This window comes from Condylura cristata, unplaced genomic scaffold (genome assembly GCF_000260355.1).
Source record: "Condylura cristata isolate star-nosed mole 26May11 unplaced genomic scaffold, ConCri1.0 scaffold00002, whole genome shotgun sequence".
NCBI classification, from domain to species: Eukaryota; Metazoa; Chordata; class Mammalia; order Eulipotyphla; family Talpidae; genus Condylura; species Condylura cristata.
Genome location: NW_004567103.1, coordinates 32,168,341 through 32,174,353, shown reverse-complemented (window position 1 = coordinate 32,174,353; position 6,013 = coordinate 32,168,341). Strand labels below are relative to the sequence as shown.

The window sequence follows — 6,013 nt, the reverse complement described above, 5'->3', positions numbered from 1 at the left end:
GCGGGCGAGCGGAGGGCCGGCAGTCGCGGGACGGGGTCCCCCCCAGCAGCCTACACCAAGCCACCGCCGCCGGAGCCCCTCATCCCGCAGCCTCGCCGCGGCCCCGGAGCACCGCCGAGGAGGAGGACGACTGGGAGGCGGAGTGGCACCCAGCGAGGTAGCGCGAGCGCTTCCCCCCACTCTCCCCCAAATCCTCCCTGCTTATTCCTGCCGCCACCCTCGAGGGGCGGTGAAGCGGACGCCCCGCGCCTTTGTGCCCGGGGTCCCCGTGCCCCCCTGCGCCTCGCGGGGAGAGCCTGGGGCCAGGTGGTGCTGCAGCAAGAAGCCGCGCACGCTGGAGGAGGTTGTGCTGGTTGCTTGCGACTCCGCAGTTGCGTCGGGGGCGGGAGGGAGAGGAGAGATTGTGAACGAAGTTGCTCTTACTTTAGCCCTTGCCCCTCGTACCTGTGGGCTGAGTGAAAGCCTGGGCTTCCTCCTGTTCACCCACACCCCCTCTCTCTGGCCCACAGCTGTTTCCTGGCCCCCCGGTTCCATGGAAGGGCGCAGGGTAGCCGTCTGCAAGAAGGAAAGCTGAGGGAAAACAATGGGCGTCCTGGGGAGTGGGGTTCAGGTGCGGCGTGACCCGGCGGTGGCGGCGGCGGGGGAGGAGGGGCCCGGGACTCGACGGGGCTTCCTGCGCGTGCAGCTGCGCTCTGCTCCTTTGTTCCGCCGCAGCGGAGGGGGCTGCCCTGGGTCCCGTTTCCTGCCCGGGATGGGATTGATTCACGGTCCCAGAGAGGGAAGCGGAGGGGGCGGGGCTGGAATGGAAACCAGATTAGGAACCCGAGTGCTGGAGGGTGCTGGGGCCTGGAAGAGGGGCGGGGAGGGGGGTGATGAGGGGGGCACTGGAGAGTTGATTACAAACACAACATTTTTTTTTCGAGGGTACAGTGGATTTCTGGAGATTTTTTTGTAATGCTTTGTTCACTTTGGGGTCGAGTGTTTATTGCTGCAACAAGTTGTGGGTTTTACAGAGCTCAAATCTTGTTAGTTACAATGGAAGACTATAGTTTGGGCATGAATTATGTGTGTGTGTGTGTGTGTGTGTGTGTGTGGCTAGTAGATATTGGTTCCTTGGGGGCATATTTTATAGAATCTTGACATAATTTCTCCCACTGTAAGATAGTGTAACAGTTTTCCAGGAAAACTGGAAGAAAACCACCAGAAAATTAGATATTGCTAAATGAATGAGATGATGTAACACTGAATTGAAAAATCATTTTACAGTCTTTCCCAGAAAACACAGTGTACACACACCAGCCGTTGGGTTTTGAGTTAAGCCACCACCAGCTTCTGTGCCTGTACTCCCCATATGAGGGTCATCTGGAATCAGAGAGAGAAGACCACTTAGCTTTATGGTGAAATGGTCATTTTTTAAGGGGGAGGTAGAATTAAATGTAGTAGTGTCAGGTATTTGGGCTTTTGTTAAGTGACCCTTTCCTAGATTGGAATCAAGAAACCCAAGAGAATTGACTGACCTTGGAGGGAGCCTGGGGAATTGAATGGCTTGAATGGGGTATTCCAAGGAACTGTTTTGGGAGGTGGCTGACATTTCCAGGCATTCATGGTTTGGGCCTGTGGGACATTGGTGGAAGCCTCCCACAGTCAGACTGAAGGCTAGAATTACTGTGGCGATAACTTTGGAGACACGGAGGGGTAGTGTCTGACTGCAGGAGGGTCTGGAATGGCACTCAGTTGTTGCTTCTTTGGTAAACCTGAGGGTCCATATTAAACTACCCCATTGGCCATTTATTTAAAAAAACACCCAAGTTTGAAAGCCTCTTAACCTTAGAAAGCAAATTAGGAGCTTACTCTGGGCTGGAGGGGGAAGGGAATGTTTCCTGCTCACCAAGTGGTAATGGAAAAGAACTGTACAAGCTACTGCTCAGGGTTTGTCTTTTTTGCCGGCCAGATTTTCAGGCCAGGCTGAAAAGCAGTGGGCTTGTCCTTGGGAGCCATTGTGATGTGAAATTGTGGGATGTTGTCCAGTTGTCAAGCTGTTTGTCATTACAACTTACACGCCGCCTGGCAAAGCACTGAGCTTGGGCAGTGAACAGAGGGAGACTTCTTCATGTTGTCTTGCTGTTACGGATGTTTCATTTATGTTGTGAATTGTTTTGTAAAATACACTTGGACTCTTCCCAAGCACTCGTTGGAATACACATTAACAACATGCAAAGCGTAAGACCATGTTTCTTTTCCTAGAGGAACCAGTTGGGGATCCTCTCAAATAGCTCTTCTAGCCACAGAGTGTCCTGGTGGATGACTATGGTGTGATAGGTGCAGGCTGCACCCCCTGCATGGGATGGGATAAATCATCACTTTGTCCAGCCTGGAGTTAGAATAAAGTCGGGCTACTCTGATCACTGCATAGTTATGCAAAGTAAGGGGCCTCTTACTTGTCAAAGTGAGGAAGGAGGAGCCAGGTGTGGTGTGGTGTGTGGCTAGGAAGGGAGCCTCCCAGTGTAGCAGCTGTTTTTAGCTTTTGTCTCCTTTTGGGTGAAATTGCCCTCTTTTCCCACCCCCCCTTTTTTTTTCAGTAACTAATCATATGGATTTTCATTAAGTACCCTAACAATAGTTATAGTTATTTTTACCATGTTTTCAGCTCTCACTGTATTAATCCTCACAGCTTGATAAAGTGGGCAGTATCCTCATTTAACAGTTGAAACTGAGACTTGGAGAGTTAAGTAACTCGCCCCTTGCACCTACCCTAAGTAAGTGGCGGAGGTGAGATTTGAACTCTGATCTGTTTCTGAGTTCCAAACCCTTAAACATACAATGTATGCTGTGATAGTTTTGAATAATAGGAAAAATAATAATTTGATTTTCTATTAGGTTAGCCCTGTTCAGATTTCAGATCACTTTCACATATATTATGACTGATGGCTCCAAAACACCAATGTGCTACAGGCTTGGGAGGCCAAGTTAGTGACTTCACAACTCTTCAAGCTATTTTTTTTTAATACAGTATGCCATGTTCCAGGGCCAGCATAATAAAAATGTTTTATGCTGTATGATGGCCTGTATGTATGTATAAGCTTTATAGAATAAACCTTTACTTTTTGAAGTTAGGCTGCCAGTATTTGAAAATAAGGTTTTGGAGCAGTTCCTATAAGTATTCAAGCATTTTGTATTTATTGAAATCCATTTTAGCCCTTTTTATCTTACAGCCTTTATTAGAACATCACTCAGGGCCTCTTTACTGAGCCCCAATGCCAGAGTGTCTTTTTAGGAGAGAAATAAGGAGGGAAGGAATGTGATTATGAAGAGGAAGTGGGACATCAGAATTGGAAACATACGCAGCAGCCAGCCCCAGATTTTCCCAGCACATGCTTTTTGTCCTGGCTATAGCCCTTTTACAGAAGACATTCTTCCATAGGGAAGTGTCAAGGGTCTTTCTTACGGTATCCTCTGAGATCATCACATTTCTGTCTGTGGGAACACACAGTTCACAGGAATTCTGTGCTCTTCATTCCCCCACAAGGCAAGTGAAGGAGTTTACGTGTCCATGTATAAAGGAGACGGGTGTAGTATCTGTCCTTGGGGTGGAATGGAAAGAGGTGCTGGGCAGGGGGCATCTGACCTTGACCCCAGGGTGATCACCAAGTGCAGGTACAGAATGGATTTCTTAACACTGGGCATCACAGCTGGTATGGATTTCCCAGAATGTTCCTGGGCAAATGGAAAAGTCAGTAGGCTTGTTGGTTCCTTGTTAAGACTTTGGAGACTGAAGACTATATTTGTTTAACTATGTCACACTTTGACTTTATTTGGGGGTGTTCAGAGGTGTAGAGCAGGTATAATAACTTTTGTCTCCCTGTGACAAATGCCCCTCTGGTGGAGGAGAGCAGACACAAGGTCTGCTGAATTCTAATGCAGCATCTTCAATTCATCCAGCTGGGAAGTATCAGAGGCACTCAACAGCACCATGAGCTTGTTTTCAGCTGTGGGTACCAACTCCCCACCCCGGTTTGCTAAGTTACCGCTGGCATACGCTGTGCGCCCAAAAGCAGTTCAGCCAGTCCATGGTGTCACAAAGGTTGTGGCAGGTAGACCGCTAGAGGCCAGAGAGCAGCTGTTGCTAAATATAGAAAAGGACTGTACTGTGGAGACCCAGGCCACCGCCACAGCAGAAAACAGAAAAACAAGAGAGTCGAGGAAAATGAACTCGGGCACCTTCCTCGTCCTTGGTCTCGCCTCCTCCAGTCTGATGATGCGAAAGGGCTCTGTCTCTGTGGACTGTCTGGGCTGTGAGGAAGTGCCACCTGGTGATTTCCTTGTGGATGCTTCTGTTGGGCCCCGAGGCCTTGTGAAGTCCCACTGCCTGGGGGAAGATGCCTAACATAGTTGACCCCAGAACATGGCGAATCCTAGTTCTCCTGCTTTTTCTCATGGTCACACCTGCTGACATCCTGTCCTCATTCCACGTTCAGCGTGGCTTTGATACAGCGCCACTACTGTGTTCATGGACTTGAGGAAGAGATGCCAAGTGCGCCAGGAAACATCTTTTCTTTGTGTGTTGTTCACGCATTGTAGGCACAGTGCAGGTAGCTTGCTTTGCAGCAGGCCTCATCCTGGGCGCTCTCTGTAGCCTGTTTCACCTGTTCTCACTGTCCTGAAGCGGGGGATATCTGTAGGGAAGGAAGTGAGTAACTTGCCATGGCTAGTAGGGGTCAGGCCTCCAGACTCCACTTTCCAGAATAACATTCTGCTGGAGGTGCAGTGTCCTTTGACACTTTGGGCCCCTTCTAAGAAGTTAGAGGGAGTTAGAGGCAGCGCCCACTTGGCAGTCTTCCTCCCTCTTGGCTTGCTTCCTTTGCTGCCTGGGGCCAGGGTTCCTGTGGGTGCTCTTGGCTAGAAGAGTCAGCTGAAATCTCACTTTCTCCTTCTGCTCATGCTTGGATCCACCCTCTTTCATTCACCTTCCCCACTTGAGGGTGACTGAGTGGGACAAAATTCAGCCTGCTGCCACTCCCCATCCGGTGATGTCTTTCTCTGCAGGATACAGTAGCCTGCTGGGTGTGTTCAGGGGATGACTCTCTGGTCTCCAGTATGGCCAAGCGCAGATTGCTTCTGAATGAAATGGCTCCAGAGCTGAGGCTTGGGGAGGAAAATGTTGGATAAGGGAGGGAAGAAAAGAGTTGGTATGGAATTTATACTCTTCCAACATAGGCAGTTTTTGAAATTGAAGTCTGGAGAAAAGTGAAAATTGACAATCTTTCTTTGCTTATCAGATTAGCAACACTGAGCATCTAAAAACCCCTGGTGTCTGGTTTCCTTTTGCTCTGGGAAGCCTATAGAAGAGCAGGTCTCTTCTCTGCCTTTTTGGGACTTTCTGGCCAGTCCTTCCTGGTCACACGATGCGTAAAACTGTACATGTGGCTTCCTTTTGCTGTGCTACAATGAAAACACAGTTAAAAATTATCCTTTTACTGTGCTACAATGAAAACACAGTTAAAAATTACTGGTTCTTAAATGGGTAAAAACAAACAGAAAAAGAATTCAACATCTTTAAAGAGATTTTAGGAAATTGAATTGCAAGGGCAAAGGATGGATTACTAATTATTGGCTATGTTCCTGTGCGCATGCATCATTTCCCTACTCATTTTCACTGGTTTTATAGGAGCATTTTTCATATACTCCAACCAATAATAATAATTAAAAGGCCAAAAGAGCTTGATAGAAAAATCAAGCTGGCCACATACACATTTTCAGTGTCTGCCTTCTTTCTTGTCCTTCAGTGCTGCTTCTGTTCAAATTAGACACCGAAGTGCTGTTGCGATGTCCTAACTGCAGCTATGCTGATTGTTTTTCCCCTTGAAAGTGCTTCAGAAGTGTTATCACCACTATATTCACTTTAAAGTTGCAGCCTAAATGCTTTTAGTTTTAACTCTTAAAAAAACACTGGACTGGGCCCTCCCTGGTGGCGCAGCCTGTTAAAGCACAGCACTGAGAATCTGAAGCCACTTCC

At 48.3% G+C, this 6,013-nt stretch overlaps 1 protein-coding gene across 3 annotated transcripts in view; it reads left to right on the top strand.

Moving 5' to 3' along the window:
* Window positions 1-21: 21 nt before the first annotated feature.
* The window catches only part of MYO1B (myosin IB), a 158,266-nt gene continuing 152,274 nt past the window's right edge, over window positions 22-6,013 (top strand). For all 3 annotated transcript variants that reach the window (XM_004674430.2, XM_012728316.1, XM_012728311.1), the window contains exon 1: window positions 22-157. The gene's annotated coding sequence lies outside the window, so the exon portion shown is untranslated. The remainder of the gene's footprint in view (window positions 158-6,013) is intronic.